We start from the raw sequence: 20518 nt of genomic DNA on the forward strand, positions 1-20518 counted from the left end.
CAACCACGGTGCATTTAAATACTGCATGTATCCAGACAGATTCAACACAACACCGTGAAAAGCCCTAAACAATTAAAAAGAAACACAAGTAACTCTTCCACAGGATGTGCAAAGGAGGGTGGGTTTTTTTTTTTCTACACAGTCCAGCCAGGACATATTTAGCTTAAGGGCTGAAAGAGAGGACAGCCTGAGCTGATGACATAATTTTCTTTCTATAGGACTGAATATCTGGGAGTACTGCTCTCAGTTCCGTGGCTGTTGCTGTTTCACCTCCACCTTCCCTCACCCTGCTTCAACAGCAGAGTGACAATTGCCTGAAAAACGCCTGGAGAACAGAGATGGCCACAGAGATGTTGCTTCTTTCCTATCAGAACATGAGCAATGTGACACAAAAACCAGATTTGAGGTTGACTGCTGGCACTGAGGAGAAAGGGCTGCTACCAAGCTCCAGTGCTGATATGACTTTATCATTCAAGTAACTTGTCCTGGTCACTGACATATCAGAAAAAATGTGCTACAGGAGGATTATAAAGCTACTCTGACCTCCATTTGCATTAGAACACTTAGAGAAGTAATGTGAAACTTTATTATTACACATGTAATAAAATAATAATTATTATTTCATCTGTGTTACAGCATTAACAGCCATAACAACCTCTTATGTGGAAGGCTGTCAATGGACAGCTGCTTTTGAAACCTTAATGGGGTTCTGAGAGAAACTAAAAAACATGGAACAGCCGAGTTTAAAAATCTCTGAAGTATTTTCAGAATAACTTCCAGAAGCACCAGGTGAAGTGCTTAGGTGTTGTTTGCTAAGACAAAGGGAGATTCCAGAGCGCCGATGTGCTCATCAGTTCCAGCAATTAAGTTTCCCGGGAGGAATGCTGTGTCATGTAACGTGTGACTCACAGAGCAACGTCCGCAGGAAACACTCTTCTCCCTCTCTCCTATAAAAAGATCAGCCTTGCTTGCAAGTTGAACTGAGTTCCCTGAGCAGAATTCCTCCAAATTCAGCATCATGTGCTCGAGCACATATGCAAGAGTGAAGGTGTATTTTAAACCCTGGCAGCAAACCAGAGTCCTCTGGAAAATCAGCTGGAAATTCCCCCTGCTCCTGGTCCAGCAGGGAGTTAAGAAACACCTCGTGCTGCTGTGTTTGGACACGTGCTTGTCCTTTGCCCTGGCAGCAGTTTTGCAATCCGGGATGCTCCACGTGGCTGAGCTGATCCCGGGCACTCCCAGCCCACTCCCATTCCCTACAAACCCCAAACAGCTCTGAGGGATCACAAACATTCCTTGTGCACACCCTGTAACTCTGAAAGGGATGGCAGGAGCAGAGTGGGATCCCAAACCCCTGGAGGTCCACCAGGATCCAGGATCTCATGGTGAAGTGTCTTCACTCCATGCCACTCATCGTCCAAGCTGCTCCTGGCGTTCTCATCTAAATGGATAAAATCCCTACTCTGCTCATCACGTGTGCTTCCCAGGGCTGCAGGGTCTACCCAGCCTTCTGCTCTTCTTGGTCCAAGGTCATGGTTGACCTTTAGGTCCTTGGAGAAACACATAGACCTTCCCAGGGGTGGCTCTGCAGAGCTGAACACCCAGCACCTCTCCAGGGCAAACACTCTGGAATGGCAATTCCACCCAGGGCATGTGCAATCACACACCCAGGTCAAAGCAACAATTCAAAACCACTGAGGTCCCTTCAGAGCCTGGAAGAGTGAAGCTTTCCATAAAAGAGAAAAAGAGAAACTAGACATCCTTTTCAAACTCCCAACTCAACAATAAGGACATTTTTCACAGGGCAGGGTATCAACCCCACGTGACTGCATCCCACATCCAGCTCCTGCATTTCCATCTTGGCAAGTGCCACTCCTATTCCCTGATTCACTTATTCTGCCCTCCCAGAAGTCTCATCGCCCATGTGTGTTAAAAACTTCTCATTAAAAAGTCACCACCTCAAAATTCCAGTTTCTCCCAAACCCAAAATTTCAACCCAAAGGCTTCTGGCACAGATTGTTTCCTCACCAAATACTGTAATGGGACACAGATTGGTGTCCCACTGATTTTTCCATCAAAAGAGTTTGCTGTTTGACCCAAACCTTGGGACAAACTGCACCAGCAGTTTGGCACTATCAGGTGCTCTGGCTTCTTTAAAGCCTTAAACACATCAAGCAAATTAAACATTTCAAAACAACAAACCCCAACCAACCAAAAATAAACCCAGACACCTCCCCAAAACCAAAACAAGAGTTAATACAGGATGATTTCTGGTGCTTGAGGTCAACAGCAGGGTTGGTGGGTGTGGAGGGGGCTTTTTCCTGTTAAAGATAAATCAACCATGTCTCCACATCCTGAGTGTTTGTTTGCAGGCCACAGCCACACCGAGCACAAAGCAGAAATCCACTCCTTAGGGCTCCTTAGCAAGATGTTTGTTATCCCAAAGACCTGACCTACACCTGCTGCTCCTGCCAGGAGCATCTCCCTCAGAGCCAGGCAGCAGACCCAGAAGGACAGACACTCCACTCAAAGAGCCTGCAGATCAAACACCCATAATCAATTCATCCTGGCCTCCAGTTCCCTTTTTTTCCCTATGGAGCTGGCAGTCAATACCCACAGGTTAAACGGCCCTGACATCCCCACCTATCCAATACCTTTCTCATTAATAAGCATGATGTGGATTAATACTCAAATATACACTTCCTCTGCCCCAAGGGCAAAGGGAACAACATGTCAGGAGTGGTAAGGAGCAGTTTGTGAGGGATGCAGGGTGTTGTATTCCCAGTATCCTGTGTCAGGGCTTCACACACGGGTGAGCTGTGCAATTCCATCATTCCAACTCTCACCCTCCTTCTGGTGACTTCCCTGGCCACAAGTTCACCTGGGTTCTAAAGATGACCTTAATTAAGAGCTGGAAAGAACAAATTATGCTCAGGAAGCCAGAGCCATTAATCCCAAAGGCTTAAAGGGTTTACAGGGGTTTATATGCATGTATTTATATGTCCCCTTATCTCATCCTACAAAAAAGGGAACAGGCAGCAACGATACCACAAGCAAAAGCTGCTTTTGGTGTCACTCAGATAAAATCTAACTGTACTTTCATCTCCACCAATGATCAAAATGCAACAAAAACTTGGCCTGCTAGACCTTATTTTTATAACCCTCACCTGCAGTTCAATTTATTCTTAAAAGATGCTCAAGCATAAAAAACAACAGACTGGTCCTTCTAACAGGACCATTCAAATTCTGCTTTCTGGCATACATGTCCCCTAAAAAAATATGAGTGTTCAATGAAATCCCAACTCGTATTTCTTACACAGACACTTTTCCACAAGCATTATTTGAATGATCTGAATTACTTGTCTCTCACTACAATTCCAAACAGGAACTTGAACAGGGACCTTCATCCTGCTGGATCTTTATCCTTCAGGATCTTCCTGAAGGAACTTCATCCTGCTCCCACCAAAGCCAGGTCTCAGCAGCTTTGATCACAAGAGGCATAAAATCGTGGAATGGTTTGGATTGGAAGGGACTTTAAAATCCATGTCATTCTACCCCTGCCATGGGCAGGGACACCTTCCACTATCCCAGGCTGCTCCAAGCCCTTCCAACCTGGCCTTGGACACTTCCAGGGATCCAGAAGCAGCCACAGCTTCTCCAGGCAACAGGCTCTGCCTGGGCTTCATCACACACTAATTAAACTTAACTTGTATTTACAACACAAATATATCATGCTGTAGCATACACAGAGCAGCTAAATCAAGCCATGGCCAAATACCTTTCCCCTGGCATTCATCACTTATATTTTGACTGGCATTCACTGTGCTGGCACTTGCATTTCTGTTCTTGACACCAGTCACAACACACAGATTATGTTCGTGTTTTCAAGCCCCAAAATATCAAAAACCCCTCTCCAGGAGCACAGACAAGCTTGATAGTGACAGAAGGAGCTGGAGCTGCTGGAGTGAGTCCAGAGGAGCCATGGAGATGCTCCAGGGCTGGAGCCCCTCTGCTCTGGAGCCAGGCTGGGAGAGCTGGAGGTGCTCACCTGGGGAATAGAAGGCTCCAGGGAGAGCTCAGAGCCCCTGCCAGAGCCTAAAGGGACTGCAGGAGAGCTGGAGAGGGACTGGGGACAAGGGATGGAGGGGCAGGACAGAGGGAATGGCTTTAAACTGCCACAGGGCAGGGATGGATGGGATATTGGGAAGGAATTGTCCCTGGGAGGGTGGGCAGGCCCTGGCACAGGGTGCCCAGAGCAGCTGTGGCTGCCCCTGGATCCCTGGCAGTGTCCAAGGCCAGGCTGGATGGGCTTGGAGCAACCTGGGATAGTGGAAGGTGTCCCTGACATGGCAGGGGGTGCAACTGGATGAGCTTTAAGGTCCTTCCAACCCAAACTATTCAATGATTCTGTGATTCTGTGATACCCTGCTGCATCCTGGTTATTCACAGTGATTACCCAAGGTTATCACAGAGCTAATTCCAGGAGTTAAGTGGGGTAGGTGTGTATCTCAGACTGGGGACACCACCATTTCTCTCACACTCTCAATTAAAGAAATCCCTGCTATTTTTAAGGACCTGTATCTACTCCCAAATGTTGACCTCACTTGGGTACTACTGTGGTGCACCCAAAATTTCCTGGAGCAAGAATAGCTCTATTTCTCCCCCATCCACACCAAAGAGCTTGAATCCAGAACATTTTCACAGAACTTCCACTGTCTGTTGTGTTTCCTAAAAATCACTGTCATAGGTTTTACCCCTGCAATTACAGGTCACAAAAATGCAGTTTGGTTAGGAGGTAAAAATATCTAATAAGGAGTAAAACGGTGAAGGTAAATACTTCAAATTTCTAGAGAGGTAGACTTGCTTTCTTGGCTGTTTATTTATGCTGGGCTGTTATATTTGCTCAGGGATTGGCATTTCTGCAAAAAAAAAAAAAAAGGGTTCAAACGTGCTCAGCTTCATACTGAGCATTTCAAAACCTTTGAGTGTTACTTTCTGTGTCTTCTACAGGTCACAAGCAACAAAAAAGTAGCAAAAGCAGCATCAGATGCCAGAAAACCTGGCCTTAACCAAAAGTAAATGCCCATATTTTGCAAACTACTCTACAAACACATACACACTATTCAGTTTACTGCTTCATAAAACCATCATCCAAATTTCTTATTTTAGATTCAGATCGAGCACATATTTCAGAGCAAGGACTCTGAAGGGCTTAGAAAGCTACAGACAAGGCGAAATTCGGTTTTACTGTAAGGAAACCACTCCCACAGTGCAATCCCAGTATTTGGGGAGCAGGGGGGAGAAGGAAAAGCCCCTGATGAAGGGGGACAGCAATCCCTGCGCTGCGATGCTGTGCATGCAAGCAGCTGATGAGACAAGTCTCAAAGAGCCATTGTCCTGAGCCTGGAGGCTTTCAGCAACTCATTCACAGCTCCTCTCTAAAAACCACCCCGGAGTTTCACGCCTCCGCCCCCCGGAATGAGAAGTTCACGGGTTTTGGGGGTGGATGTCACTGCATTAGTCAAACAGAAAAAGGCGTTTACCTTGCCAGGCTTCCTGTCCTTGCCAGGTGATGATTTCCTATGAGTGTCCAGGACTCCCTTCTCCCCGGCAGGAGAAGAAAGGAACGCTTTCTCCTGCAGGTTTGCTTTCAGTTTGGCTCAGACGGAGAGATTTCTTCCAAAGCAAACACTCCTGCAACGTCACCGCGGATATAAATAGGCAGAGGAGAAGGAGGGAGAAGCACAGCCCTTCTGGAGAGACTGGATACATTAGGAAACGCGCAAGTCGGGGAGAATATCAGACAGAAATAAAGCCTTTATTTTCCTAAAGCTGCACACGCAGCCTGGACTCGGACACCACAGCCGGGCTGAGCTATCCAAGAGAAATATTGCATCCATCCAGTAAGACTGGGAGGCTCTCACATATCTTGGGGTTTTGCCAGGAGCTGTGCTATTTCTGCTGCCACCCTGGAGCTCACGCACACGGCTGCACGTCCAAATAAACACCAGGAAAGCCACCTGCACCCACACACCGAGCTGGGCACACAGCAACAGAAGCGCTCCACTGTCCTGAGAGGCTGTGGCTGCCCTGGATCCCTGGAAGTGCCCAAGGCCAGGCTGGACACTGGGACTCGGAGCAAGGGACCCAAAAGAGCTGGGTGAAAAAGAGAATAATCTCCCCCAGGCTGAAGGACAGACCATCCCAACAAGCAGCTGATGGAGCTGAAGGGGCAGGAGGCTCCCATGGAGGAGCACGGAGCTCCTGATCAGAGCCAAGTGCAAAAAGCAGGGCAGGAGATCCAGGAAGAGTCTGGGAACACTGATCCTGCAGGGACACTGATCCAGGAAAGTCTGGGAACAATGATCCTGCAGGGACACTGATCCTGGAGGAATCTGGGAATACTGATCCTGCAGGGACAGTGATCCTGGAGGAATCTGGGAACACTGATCCTGTAGGGACAGTGATCCTGGAGGAATCTGGGAACACTGATCCTGTAGGGACAGTGATCCTGGAGTCTGGGAACACTGATCCTGTAGGGACAGTGATCCTGGAGGAATCTGGGAACACTGATCCTGTAGGGACAGTGATCCTGGAGTCTGGGAACACTGATCCTGTAGGGACAGTGATCCTGGAGGAATCTGGGAATACTGATCCTGTAGGGACAGTGATCCTGGAGGAATCTGGGAACACTGATCCTGCAGGGACAGCGATCCAGGAGAGTCTGGGAACACTGATCCTGTAGGGACAGTGATCCAGGAGGAATCTGGGAACACTGATGGGGCAGGGATGGGGCCAAGAGAGCCAAAACACATCTGGAATTGAATGTGGTAAGGGATGTGAAGGGTGCCAGTGAGGCCAGCCTTTGGGAACTGCAGGCCCCTGAGGCCAGAGGAGAAATCCAGACAAGGGAGACTTATCCCTAGTGGAAGAGGACCAAGTCAGGGGACAGTAGGCTGGACATGGACATCCCATGGGAGCTGACAGGATGGATCCACGAGTGCTGAGGGAGCTGGCTGCTGTCACTGTGAGGCCACACTTGATGAACTTTGGAAACCATTTCCAATTACCTGAAGGACAGGAGGGTGATCAGTAGTCAGCATGGACACATGAAGGGAGAAAATCCTGCTTCACCAGCCTGACCTCCTCCTAGGATGAAACAATCCAGTGGATGAAGGAAGTGCAGAGGATGTTGTCTGCCTTGGCTTGCCAAGACTTTCAACACTGGCTCCTCTCACACCCTCAGATTAGCTGGCAAAGTATGGAGCAGTCAGGAGGGCAGGGAGGTGGGTGGAAAAGTGGCCAAATGGCCAGGCCCAGCAGGGAGTTGCACAAAGTCCAGCTGGAGGACAGACATTTCCCACGGACTGATGGGAGAGCCAGAATGGTTTAACCTCTTTCAGTGACATGGAGGATGCACAGAGCACAGTGCCCTTAGCACTCTGCTGGTGACACAGTACCTGGGGTGAGTGGCCAGTACACCAGACAGTCACTCTGCCACTTGGATGAACCCTAAAAGGCAGGAACAAAGGGTGAGCAGGAGTCTTGTGGTGTTCAAACAAAGGAAAGGCAGAGTCCTTCCTTCACCTGGGGGAGTGTGATGCCAGGAGTTAGCCCAGGCTGGGAGCTGACAGACTGAGAACAGCTCTGCCAAGCAGCACCTGTGGGTCCCAGGAGCCAGCAATACACCCTCCCAGCAAAAAAAGCCACCAGCAGCCTGGGCTGCATCACTAGAGTGACCCTTCCCCTCTACTCAGCACAGGTGACACCATTCCTGAAGTGCTGGGCCCAGTTCTGCACTCCCCAGTGGGAAAGAGACACAAGGTGACCTTCCAGGTGACTGCCAAGCTGAGCCAGGCTGTGATCCTGGGAGCCTTCAGCCAGTTCACTCTCACACCCTGGATATCACTGAGGACACCCACAGGAATTCAGAAGCAGCACCTCAGCCCTGTCTAAGGCACAGTCCCACAATGTCACAGGTCACACCCCAGCTCAGCAGAACAACTGGCATGTGCCCTATCTCACTCCTGAGGTGAAGATTCAAGCTCCCAGCCCTTGCTAACTCACCTTGGCTGTGGTTTGACTCCACTTCTGCTTTCTCAATGTGACACAGAGGTCAATGGGCAATGTCAACAGACCAGTCAGGAGGTGTTTCATCACTCACATTCCATAAAGATTCCTTACAGTCTCCATCTCTCTCGAGTTTTGCTTCCCTTTTGCCTTTTTTTTTTTTCCCTCAAACATCACCACTGGGATGAATGCTTTAAAAAAGCCCTCAGGCCAACAAATTCTCTGTTATATCTCTAAAAACCAGAGGATGATTATCCTCTATTATAACAAAGCAAGAAGAGTCAGACATGGATACCATTTAGGTTTACAAGCCAAAATCTTCATTAACTTAACAGATAACTAATTCTTGCTGGTGTAAAACAACAGAAATACTAGAGTTTTCTATTTTAAGGCTAAGAGGTAATTTAAAGTTGTAATTTCTTTGAATCTACAACATTCCCTGTTCTCACAGCTGGGGGTGGTCTGGCAAAAAGACACAACAAAGGGAAGTATAAATTTATCTTAACTATCAATATTTCACCCTAAAAAGGAGAGACAGGGAAGACTCCATGCAATAACCAGCTTTTTTGTCCAAAAGCTCCCAATAAAACACGTTTCTCTGTAACTGTCAGAGCATTTGCCTTGCCTGGTTCTCAGTTTAGCACAACCTCCTCCTCCTTCTCCTCTCTTTGCAAATACACTGGGGGCTGAGCAGGGACAGGGAGAGCCCAGCTGGGCTCTGCTGTGGTGGCAGCTGGCACAGCTGGGGCCAGGGCACTCGAGGTCTCTTCACACAGCAAAAGCAAAGGCACCACTGCAGTTTCAAGCTGACTCCCTGCAAGCACTGGTGCACAGGGATTTAAGGCCATCTATGGTTCTGGCTTCTTGCCACAGGTGTTCACCCAGCATCAGCCTGCTGTCACCAAGTCCAGATGCAAAGCATCACCAGCCCTGCCTCTGTGTTACCCTGCTGGAGGAGAGTGGCTCCCCCACGAGAGTCACAGCTGGAAGGTACCAGCAGGTTGTACCTGGCATGGAAACCCAGAACAAGCCAAACCAATGGGGAATCAGGGATGCTGCAAGTCCAGCACATTGCTGTGAGATCCACCCCAAGGATCCTGGGATGCTGCTGGCAGAGTAAGGAACAACTAGCCAAAGTTTCAGGGAACTGGAGAACTGAAAACACAGCCACACACATATGAAGAGGAATAATTATATATGGAAATTGCACATCAATCCAGAGGCAGCCAGAACTCCATCTTGCCCCAAAGTAGATGACCCAAGATGTATTTTCAAAGTAGTCCTGAATAAAACAAGCAGGAACTGAAGCACAGGGAACATCCTTACACCCACACTGAGGGCATGAATGATGACCAACCATAAAACCAACACAGCACAGCCAGGGTTTTCATCACAGACTCACCCAAGAGGAACCCTGATACAGTTTAGGATTGTTCATCTGGTGACGAAAGGAACATTGCTCCTTCCCCAAATACACCATGTAACAGGACAGTGTGACAGAGAGGGGCATATCAACTCTCACTCCTGCCTAAGAAAAGCTGCAGGACTTTATGTGGTCAATATGTTACAAATTCAGGAACATTTTGGCACAAAAGATCTCCATAATTCGTTAAACACTTGCAATTCCAAGATATTCCCCCTCTAAGTCACTGCCCTTGCTTAGTTGCTCTTGCTATTATGAATGTGACCCTTTGTTTATACAGCAAAAGACTGGTTTTGGTACACTACTAAATAAAGGAAAATTTAAGCTTCCACATCCATCATGCAGCTCTAAATTAAAACAGGAAAAAAACTCACTTTGTCTTCAGCATCCCAAAATGAATCAGGCTTTCCAGGGCTTTCAGTGCTAAATGAAAGCTGACCGTAGAAAATTCCCTTGTAAATGTTTATTATTCTAATTTTAACCTCTGGACATTTTTAGGGCCAATAAAAAAACAAGATCAAAACCCAAGAGAGCAAATAATACACACAGGGATTCTCTCCTGCGTGTGCTGGTTCAAATGTCATTCTGAGATTTGAGAGTAAAGGGGGTATTTTTATTTTTAAATCTCTGTTTAATTTCTTGTACTGAAAGCATTAAATCCCACCACGATGTCAGATCAAAACAAGCTTCTTAGAAAGGAAGGGATGTGGATTCCCATGGGAAAAAGCTCTATCCAATATAAATACCTCACCAGAACCCACTGGGCAGAAACTCCTTTCTAATTCACCTTTTCATGGTGAAAGGAACTCAAGGAATACAGGAATACCTTGTGCCAGTACACTCTGGGTAAGCACTTGCCCAGGCTCTGCTGGATCCAGCAGAGTTCTTTCATCTATCCAAACTCTCCAGAAGTGTTCAAAACACTTCTCTCAAGCCTTAATTGCATCTTCATGCATCCAAACCAGATACACTGTCATGGTTCCACAATAATTTTCATGCCCAGACCCACTCCTTTGGCTTCTGCTAGGGGAACAGACCACAAAATCCTTGTGGACAACAGTGGGAGCAGCAGCTCAGGCCAGACCCCGTGCAGCTGGTGTCACCTGCAGAAGTTCAGCACAGTGGCACAGGGACCACAACCAACCCAAAATCTCCAGGCAGAAGCACAAATGTAGATCTCCAGGACAGCAGCTCTGTTCTTCTTTATTCTCCTGCCCACTGAGGTAATCCCTTAGGTGCAACCAGACACCCTGCAGTGTATTTTGGAGAGTTACTAAGAGAAGAAAAAACAAACAAACAAACAACAAAAGCCAAAATTGGCCAGTCCCCAGGGCAAGCAGCTGCCTGCAGGGATAAACTTCACTTTCCCCAGTCATTCTGACTTTCATTCCTTGGCCAGCCTCCTCCAAATAAACCTGTGAGAAGCAGCATTCCTGTGTCTCACAATTCTGGCACTCCTGGCTGTATCACAGCCTAAAGTCTTCTTCCAGATTACCATCAATCCAAGTAACAAATCCATAATTTAGCTGTCCCTGTCCACCCTACAAGCTCACCACACACCGATGGGACTCCCATAAGTTGAAAAATGCACCTTCCTATACCATTGGTGCCAATGGCCCCTCAGTTTGATCTGCTGCTTGTTTTGTTCCACCTGTTATGAGACCTGGCATTTCCTTGTCAAATACAAGCTGAATTCCCCTATTCCAAGTCTATTTCAGAGTGCACATGATGGCAAAGTGGAGCCTGGAGATGGGGTTCTCCCCCTCCCTTGTTTTTATTAATCCATAAAGCTACACACCCATAGCTCCAAAAATAAGAAGTCAAGAGCAGTAATGAAATCTTTAAACAAGCCCAGGTTGATAGACAGGATGCCAGTGAAGTGACCTGTGTGACCAGTTACAGCTGTTTGTTTGGGGGAAAAGTGTCACATAACTGCTCACAACACTTCTCACTCAGTTCCTCCCTTTAGTTTCATATCCCTGGATTAACTGAGCTGGCCACATATCACAGTTCTCTCCCATCTCCAGCTTTTCTGACTCACACAACAGGTCTAAGACTTTTTAGCAGTGTCACAGTAGTACTTTGCATATGATAACACACCTTCTTGTTAACCATTCCAAGGGTTAAGAATCAGCAGGAAAAGGCCACTGAAGGCACTTATGGAACACTGATAACAAGAGAAGCAGGCAATCCTGGAGGTGAAAGGCACCAGCCAGCCAGCCTCTCACTGGCAAAAAGAAGAAACCTGACAGCAAGACAGCTCAAAGTTTTTTAATCTTACCTAGATGAAAGTAGTCATCCAATTATCTCCTTGTTAAATATTCCACACTTACTTACAATGGTTACAATGGCAAATCTCAGGATACAGAGTAACCATCCTTTGATATCCACCCAAACTGCAGAATCATGGAATGGTTTGGCTTGGAAGAGACTTTAACCTCCCAACCCCCTGCCATGCAAGCAATCAGTAATAAATAACAGCCAAAGGACTTTTCCAAGCAATTTATACTTAAATCATCACAGACTGTGCAGAAGACACAGGGAAAAAAATTAGAAGTATGAGTTAATAGAGTCTTGCTGCTTCCTGCTGCACACAGGCTTGTTTTTCTCCTGCAATTACAGAAGAGGGATTTTTTTTTTTTTCCAGCACCACTTTCAGCTGCCACAAGCAGGCTATTGTCTGGATTTAGCCAGGCAGCAGCAGCCCCATGCAAACCCAGGGCAGCACGATGGACTGCCCGGAACTGAAACGGAACAGAAGGGAATTCACACCCGTTAGAAGGAGAAGAGAGATTTGTACTCATTACCTGCTTGGAGCAAAGCCAGAGGAAGCACATCAGAGAAGTGCTGGGATACTTCCCAACATCCAGGTGCCCGCAGGGATGTTGTGCATCGGGTGACAGCTCAGCAGCCTGTTCCCAGCACGCATCACCCAGCTCCTGCCCCAAATCCAGGCAGCCCCAAAGTGCTCAGAGCACATCTCCTGCCTCCTCTCCCGCACACCACGGCATCCTCTCCCATTCAAGAAGTGATTCCCCAGCCCTTGGACACACCAGAATGAGTCATCTGGGTGCACTGTTGCCTCCACTCTGAAAACTCCTGCTGGTCCCTGGCTGAGGGACTGAAATGCTGTGAGCTCACTTGTAGCTGTGGCAACAGCAAATGCAAATCCTGCCTCACTGAAAAACTTCACCACCGACTCCTCCACTGCACGGGGACTATGTGTGAGCAAAACCAGTTTTTTCTTCTTCCTCCCCGAGGATAAATTCAGTTTGTGAAAGATGTGCCCTAAAGCAAAAATCCAATCGGCAAGGCAGAGTTAAACCAGACACACACTGTGCTTCACTGCACACAGAAAACAGGCACAGGAGAGTCTGGAAACAGAATGTAAGAACAGGTTTCAGGTCTCTCACTGCAAGGGCTCTACTCACTGTTTACCCCTGGTGAGGAGCTGTTCTATTTGCAGCCTGGAGTTTAAGGCAGAGCGAGTCATACCATGGCTGGTTTAATACAATAAAGTTACAGTGGATATATAGACATAGAGGAGAAAATGGCATTCAGTTAATTGTTTCCTGGGAGGTGGGCAGGCCCTGGCACAGGGTGCCCAGAGCAGCTGTGGCTGCCCCTGGATCCCTGGCAGTGCCCAAGGCCAGGCTGGATGGGGCTTGGAGCAGCCTGGGATAGTGGAAGGTGTCCCTGCCCACAGCAGGGGTGGAATGAGATGGGACTTAAGGTCTCTTCCAACACAAGCAGTTTTATGATTCTAGAATAAAATATTCCATTTTCCAAAAAATAATCAGAATTCTAAAAAATATCAGCAGATCTGAATGCAAAACTATGAGCTTTTCTTGGGGGATAAGTAGGATATTTCTAACAAAAATGCAGGCAGTAACTGCATACAGCAACCATAGGTTAAAAACAACTGATGGGGGTGGTGAAGGGGAAAAAAAAAAAAAAAAAAAGCAAGCCTCACCCAACAAGTTTCTAGCAGCAAAACCTCTGTAAACTGCAAGACCCGAATTGCAAATTTGGTGAGAATTGTAGCTCACTTGCAGGGTATCTACCCGTGGTTTGCAGAAACTTCTCAGACAAGCTTAGAGCAAACTGCCACTGATGCTTCCTGCAGCTTCCTGCATGTTGAGAAGTTTGGGTGGGGAACTCGGAGATTTCTGGGCTTGGTGGGGGCTGGTGTTGGTGCTGCCTTGTGCTTTGCTGTGCTCTTTGTTCCCCATCCAGAGGGCAATCTGGGTTACCAGAGTGCAGCCCGTTTTCAGGAGTGAAAACCCTGCAGGATCACCTTCGAGTGAGCAGAGCTAATCCCACAGGCAGGTTATTCTATCTGGGAGCAAAGCAAAGGAGCTAAAAACGAAGGGAAAGGAGAGTTACCATGGGATACCGGGATGCGTCACTTCTCTTGGCTCTCCCGGCGCCACGTGACACCTCAGCCACCAGTGAAAAACTCAGCAGATGGGATAGGGAAAAAAATGGAAAAAGGTCCCTAGATTATAACAAAGTTTAAGCTTTAAAATCTACTGCTTATGGCTACAGAAATAGAGGCAACAATATTTATCTATAAACCAAACTGTCTATAAATCTACAGCCATCGAGCAGTAAATACACGCTTTCCCTTCCAGCAGTCGTCACCATCCACACTTTTCAGTTCCCTACAGTAAATTTAGTCCAAGCACATGCAGAAATACTGCCCTTGCCATCTCAGACAGAACTATCACTTGCCTTTCAGAGGAGGCAAAGCAGGTCAGTAGTTTCCACCTTGCTTATAAATACAGAAGCAGCCACTTGACAGCAACAGAGACAAGCAGTCAGAGTTCAAGAGACATCAGAAGAGAGATAAATCACTTGGAATTTACTCTCTAAGTTATCACACAGCCAAGCCGTGGGCTGGAGCCCACTGAACCATGACCCTCTTTCCATTTTCAAGGTATGGCTGTTGACCTTGTGTGTACAGCATCTCAGGGACCCCACACATGCTCATTCACACTTGGGTTTCTACCCCACCCAGACCAGGATCAATTTTTAAACAGCTCCTGCTCCAAGTCCTTTTTTTCTGCACAAAATCCTATGTAGTCCAAATCCTATGTAGTAGTCCAATGTTTGAGGATTTCTCCCCTCCTTTCTGAGCAGCCAGTTTCTTTCTAACAGATCAAAACAGCTCTGATTCAAAGGACATTATTCCAACTCCATCCTCCTCCACCTCCCAAAGCCTAACACCCACACACTGCTGAACGTCAAAATCTCCAGGGAAATTCAGTCCTTCCATATGGCAGCCAAGCAACCCCCCTGTGTGTAGTAGAAAGTGCTGTGCAGTGTAAGGAACCTTCGCCCTCCCTGGGTGAAGGTGCAATCCCAGCGTTCCAGCCCTACCCAAACATTGTGTCAGGCTGGGAATGGAGTGTGCAGGGAAATGCTGGGGCCCATCTGTCTCCAGTGCACCAGGGTAACCTGATCATTACCCCAGCACCAGCTGGCACACTGCCACCCCAACCCACCCAACTCCCTGCACGCTCCAGACTGCAGAATTTTGGGAAAGGAACACAGCCCAATCAGCCAAGGCAACTGCTGCTATCATCTGCTCCTAAACACCAGCTTTGTATCACCTGAATCACTTGCTATTCCTTGCCTGTTTCCCATTACCTACCAAAAGTAGAAATTAGTACAGAAGCCAAAAAATCCCACATTTCATCTGCTACTCTGGGTTGTAGCCCCTGTGTTACACAGCTACACAACAGCTGGGTGTTATTTATGACCTGCTTACAAAAGGAAGTTTCACATTTCTACAAAAAGTTTAACACAGACAGTGATACTTTTTTTCACCTTTTTCACCTGGGGAGGAACAACCCCAGGCACCAGCACAGAGTGAGGGACACCTGCTGGAGCAGCTCTGCAGGGCAGGACCTGGGGGACACGGAGCTGTCCCTGAGCCAGCAGAGTGTCCTGGGGATCCTGGGGACACGGAGCTGTCCCTGAGCCAGCAGAGTGTCCTGGGGATCCTGGGGACACTGAGCTGTCCCTGAGCCAGCAGAGTGTCCTGGGGATCCTGGGGACACTGAGCTGTCCCTGAGCCAGCAGAGTGTCCTGGGGATCCTGGGGACAGTGGGCAGGGCCAGCCCTGAGCAGATTGCCCCCAGAGCCTCTGGGCTCTCCTCCCTGGGGCTGTTCAGAGCTGTGTGCACACAGGGCTGTGCCCTGGGCTCTGGGAGGTGCCACCAGGTGCCACTGAGCTCCCTCCAGCCTGAGCCAGCCTGGGATTCCTCCAAACACTGCTTTAATAACTGTTCCCTGAGCCAGGAGACACTGTCTCCAATAGCTTTTAATAGGATGGGTTTTATCCAGCCTCCTCTGAACCACTCACCTTCCAGCAACATCCTGGCCATCAGGAATATCACAGCATAACTTGGCACCACCAAAAGAAAAGCTTTCCCTTTTATAAAGTTGTTTCTTCCTTGAGTGAGGAAGGCATCTTCTTTGGAAGATGCAAAGCTCCCAATCTGCCAAACATTTCTCTCCTCACTTCTTCCCCTCACAATCATTTCTGCTCCATGCTGAAGAGGAGAAATTTTTTTTTCTCTTTTTAAACAACAGCTGTACCATGTCTTTGATCACTTTTATCATCCTTTGCTGAACCTTCTTCTTTTTGGAAATAGAGGATTCAAGACATGGAGAATCATAGAGAAAAAGGTGATTTTTAGAATTATTTTTACAGAAGTTTGTTCTGTTATCTACTACTTCACTAACAATATTTATTCATTTACTACTGCAACTTTGCAGCTATTTGCAGTGAAAGAACCTCCAAATTCAGAAAAAAAGCCTCCCAAGAGCAGAACAAAACCTAAAACTAATAATATTTTTGCATTCTCACAGTGTTCCAAGAAACAAGCATTAGGCTTCAGAGACAGGAAAGAGCCAGCAAAATGCAGTAACCTCTCAATATCTCAAAACAGATGCTGCCAAAACCTTTCTTAAACCAGAGCAGCAGAGCAAGGAATTAACCACACCCCTAGCTCTGCATGTGCCTTCTTCCACTCATGGAAGATGGTTTTTAATAAATAAAATACATACACACATAGCTAGTTCACCTATATTTATTATTTTCTCATGCAGCACCAGCAAAGTGACCGCTAAGGAGGTGCACAGAAAATGACCTGATTTTTTATTAGTAACCAATTGCTGCTCTCCAACCTCATTGACCTTGCAGCACACACCTGATTCCTGCTCAACACACCTGGATTTCCTCTTTTTATGTGCAAACAGTCCCCACAGCTCTGTGTCATTAATATTCACAATATACCCAGGGGCAGAGCTGTAGCCTCAAACTCCTGCTGGGACACTTTTTTTTTTTTTTTCCTGTTTTCAGCATCTCAAATTCACAGAATGACAACAGAGAATTGCTTTGAAGTGTCCATTTTCACTCCACCTCAAATTACCACAGAGAAGCAGACCCTGGCTGAGTATAGCAATTCTCCAAATAAAACTAAACAACCAGTCCATCAAAATGGAAAAAATGGGTGGATTTTTATCATTTTACAGACAGAGAACGAGCTTCAGATTTAGCACAACTTTTACAAGGATGGTACATCTTGCACAAGCAAGAAGCAGAAGGATGCAAACAAAAACTTGCTGTTTTATTAAGCTCACTTATCTAAGTTGTTAGACTTGATTTTTGCAAGGCTGTGGTGTAAAAATAAAATTGATCCTTGGGGCAAATTTGTCAGGTTGCATGGTTTTGGATGCTGGAACAGGAAGGAAGGACTTGTGATGAGAACAGGGCTTTCACTGAAATGGCCATCTAGAACCCCAGCTTGGAAAAAGAAAAATAAACAGGTCCACAAAAAAACAAACTTTCTTGGATATTCCACATGGAATTTCAGGAGAAATTGCTTCACTGAAAGAGTGCTCAGGCCTTGGCAGGGGCTGCCCAGGGAGGTTTGGAGTGCCCATCCCTGGAGGTGTCCAAGGAAGGGCTGGAGGTGGCACTCAGGGCTCTGGGGACAAGGTGGGCACTGGGCACACTGGGCACAGTTGGACTTGATGATCCCAGAGGTCTTTCCAGCCCTAATGATTTTATCAGTCTATGAATTCCAGGTTCCTCATAAAATTTAAACCACATATCTGTGGGCTGTCAAACAGCAATCCTCTGCTGGGGGCCACTCTTCAGGCAGTCAGGTTGTTGTGTGCTCTGCTCCACTTTTTTCCCAGGAAGTCACCTCTCTCCAGACCATCTCTCCACCCATTTTCCCATTGTTCTGGGACACCTTCCTGCCCTGCCCATGTCCTCAGGGATTCTGAGCACAGAACATGTGCTGTCTTTGAGCAACCCTGACAAAGCACCGGCACAATTTATGCTGAGTATTACTGGAGTATAAGAAAAATCATTTAGAGAAACAGCAGCTACAAGAGAGCTCCTTGCTTTATCTCCTCTGTAAACAGCTTTTAAACTGCCAGCTACAGCTAGGAAGGAGCTGGAGACAGAAGAGACATTCCTGCAGCTGCTGACAGGTAAGTTTATTTGAGTTTCAGCACAAGCATTTAAAGATGAAAGAGCACAACGAGGGTGCTGAAAGACAACTGACAGCTTGAGGAGTAGGCACTGGTTTTCAAATTGTTTCTGTGATGTAGGGTAATGCTTGTGATCACAGCATTCACTGGGAATTAGATCATCCATTTAGCAGCAAGTTTGCCTGATCAACTGTCTGGGGACTTCAAACAGATCAGCAAAACTGCAGAGCTGGAGACAGTGTCTTAGTACTGAGCTGCCTTCCCTGAGAAGCTTCACAGAGACCAAAACACAGGCAGGGAAATCATAACAGAACATTGAGAGCAAGTTGAGTGCTGCCCCTGAATTTGGGAAGCACTCCTGCTGGCACTGACCATCAGGGAGCTGCCCCAGATAATCTGGATCAGCACCCACAAAACACCTGCAGCCACCCCATCAACACATCCTGATAGTGACACAGCCTTTGTGCAAAGCCTGTCCCTCACCTTTGTGCCTTCCTGGATGTGTCACACAGCTCAGGGAGCTCCCCAGGTTGCATCAGCTTTCCAAGCAACTCTTAGCAAAGCTTGGGGAATTCAGTGATGTGTCAGTGTCTGGAGATGGCTGTGAGGATGCTCCACAATGCAGGGAAGGGCAGGGAGGAACCTGGAGGTGGGAGCATGCTCCGGACAGGAGGATATTTAAACCTGCCTGGATGTAGCTGGGATGAACACATGATTTGAACAGCAGGGACAGCCACACAGGACTCTGGTGATAGAGTAGGCATCCTCTGCTGAGATTACAAAATCCCTCAGAATGTTCATACCAAATATTTTACCCACCCTTTGCTGTGTATTTATCCCTGCACAGCAAAATATGTGAGATGCAACTTTTTGTCTTCCTAAGTAGTACATGAAAATCTGTCAAACAAGTTGCTGACAGCATTTCAGCTCCTTACTGGGAATGGGGACAGCAGAGGCAGGGCAGCACAGACCAGGAAAAAACCTTTTTGTCTTCATGCATCTTGCAAACACAGAGGAAAACATTTAAGGAGTGAACTGAAACAGAGCATCTTGTCCAAAAATCCCAATAACTGTATTATCTGCTAAACAGTAAAACTGCAAAAACGTGGAGTTATTTTAAACAAGTGCATCTGTCATTAAAAGAATGAACAAATGAGTCAGTGCTTATCCAGTACAAGATACTTAAAAGAATCACAGTGCTGGAAGGGACCTTAAAGCCCATCTCAATCCACCCTCTGCCATGGTCAGAGGCACCTTCCACTGTCCCAGGCTGCTCCAAGCCCCATCCAGCCTCGCCTTGGACACTGCCAGGGATCCAGGGGCAGCCACAGCTGCTCTGGGCACCCTGTGCCAGGGCCTGCCCACCCTCCCAGGAACAATTCCTTCCCAATATCCCATCCATCCCTGCCCTCTGGCAGTGGAAAGCCATTCTCCTTCTCCTGGCACTTTAGGCTCTGCCCCAAAATCTCTCTCCACCTTTCTTGTCAGCTCCCCCACACCATGGAAGGCTACAATGAGGTGACTCCAAAGCTTCTCCTCTCCAGGCTGAACAATCCCAGCTCTCCCAGCAGAGCTGCTCCATCCCTCTGATCATCCTGGAGCCTCCCCTGGACTCTCTCCAGCAGCTCCAGGTCCCTCCTGTGCTGGGGCAGCTCTGCAGGTGGGGTCTCACCTGAGCACAGGGGCAGAGGGTTTAATTCAATACAGGAACAGAGCCTGTTCCATCCATCTAAGGACAGAGGCTGGGGGAAAACAAATGATTAATAACCCAGCTTCCCAAAATGCACCAACCCAGGGATGCTGCCCTCAGCCTGTGGCTCCTGGGGTGCAGACCAAGAGGTCCCTTAAATCTCTCAGCGTGGTTTGAATACAGCTCTGCTGATTGCAAAGAAAGCAGAGAGCAAAACAAGATTAGAGCTCAGCAAGACAGCGTGCCCCTCGTGAATCCAAATAAACAAGACATTTTGAACTATTTCCAGCATGACTTCAGCACAAAATAACATTTGCACATCAGTGTAATAGCTGATGTTTTAACTGCTTGCTAAGGGAGCAGTCACGCACTGCAGCCCTGAGTTCAGCAGTGGCTGCTCAGCCTTCAAAGGAAGCAAAAAGAGCTGCAAAAGAGCAGTGCTGCACTTGAAAGCCTTTCAGAGAAGCACTAAACGTATTTATGTTCACTCTTGAACCCAAGAACATGTCCCCACACACTCTGGGTGTGATGGGATGATGAGACACTTGAAAGGAGCTGGGATGGCAGCAGTCATCAAACCCCAGTTGAAACCTTGCAGGTTGGAAAAGGATGGAAAAGGAGCCACAGCCAAGGGGCACAAGTCCAGAGGATGCAGCACAGGAGGGAAAACCCATTTTCCCTTTGAACCTGTGCAAGGTCTGGTGACACACCCTCACAGGAAATCCTATTACTGGGGGCCCTAAGCCATGAATCAATCCCAGAGTCATTCAGAGCCAGCCTCGGGACAAAGGAACAGTCAGATGCTAATTCAGGCCACAAAG

General features: G+C 47.4%; 1 protein-coding gene and 1 long non-coding RNA gene across 3 annotated transcripts in view; one reads left to right on the forward strand and one right to left on the reverse strand.

Annotated features, from left to right (window-relative positions):
* The window catches only part of LOC306805146, a 408612-nt gene that overhangs the window by 321726 nt on the left and 66368 nt on the right, over positions 1–20518 (forward strand). The gene's annotated exons all lie outside the window — the stretch shown is intronic.
* SGMS1 (sphingomyelin synthase 1) overlaps positions 1–20518 on the reverse strand; it is an 80035-nt gene that overhangs the window by 34063 nt on the left and 25454 nt on the right. Inside the window, exon 1 of one of the 2 annotated variants that reach the window (XM_079312534.1) lies at positions 5544–5852. The exons of the other annotated variant lie outside the window; for it this stretch is intronic. The gene's annotated coding sequence lies outside the window, so the exon portion shown is untranslated. Of the gene's footprint in view, positions 1–5543; positions 5853–20518 lie in introns of those variants that run through there. 2 annotated transcript variants of the gene reach the window in all.

The sequence above is a fragment of the Erithacus rubecula genome (genome assembly GCF_903797595.1).
Source record: "Erithacus rubecula genome assembly, chromosome: 9".
NCBI classification, from domain to species: Eukaryota; Metazoa; Chordata; class Aves; order Passeriformes; family Muscicapidae; genus Erithacus; species Erithacus rubecula.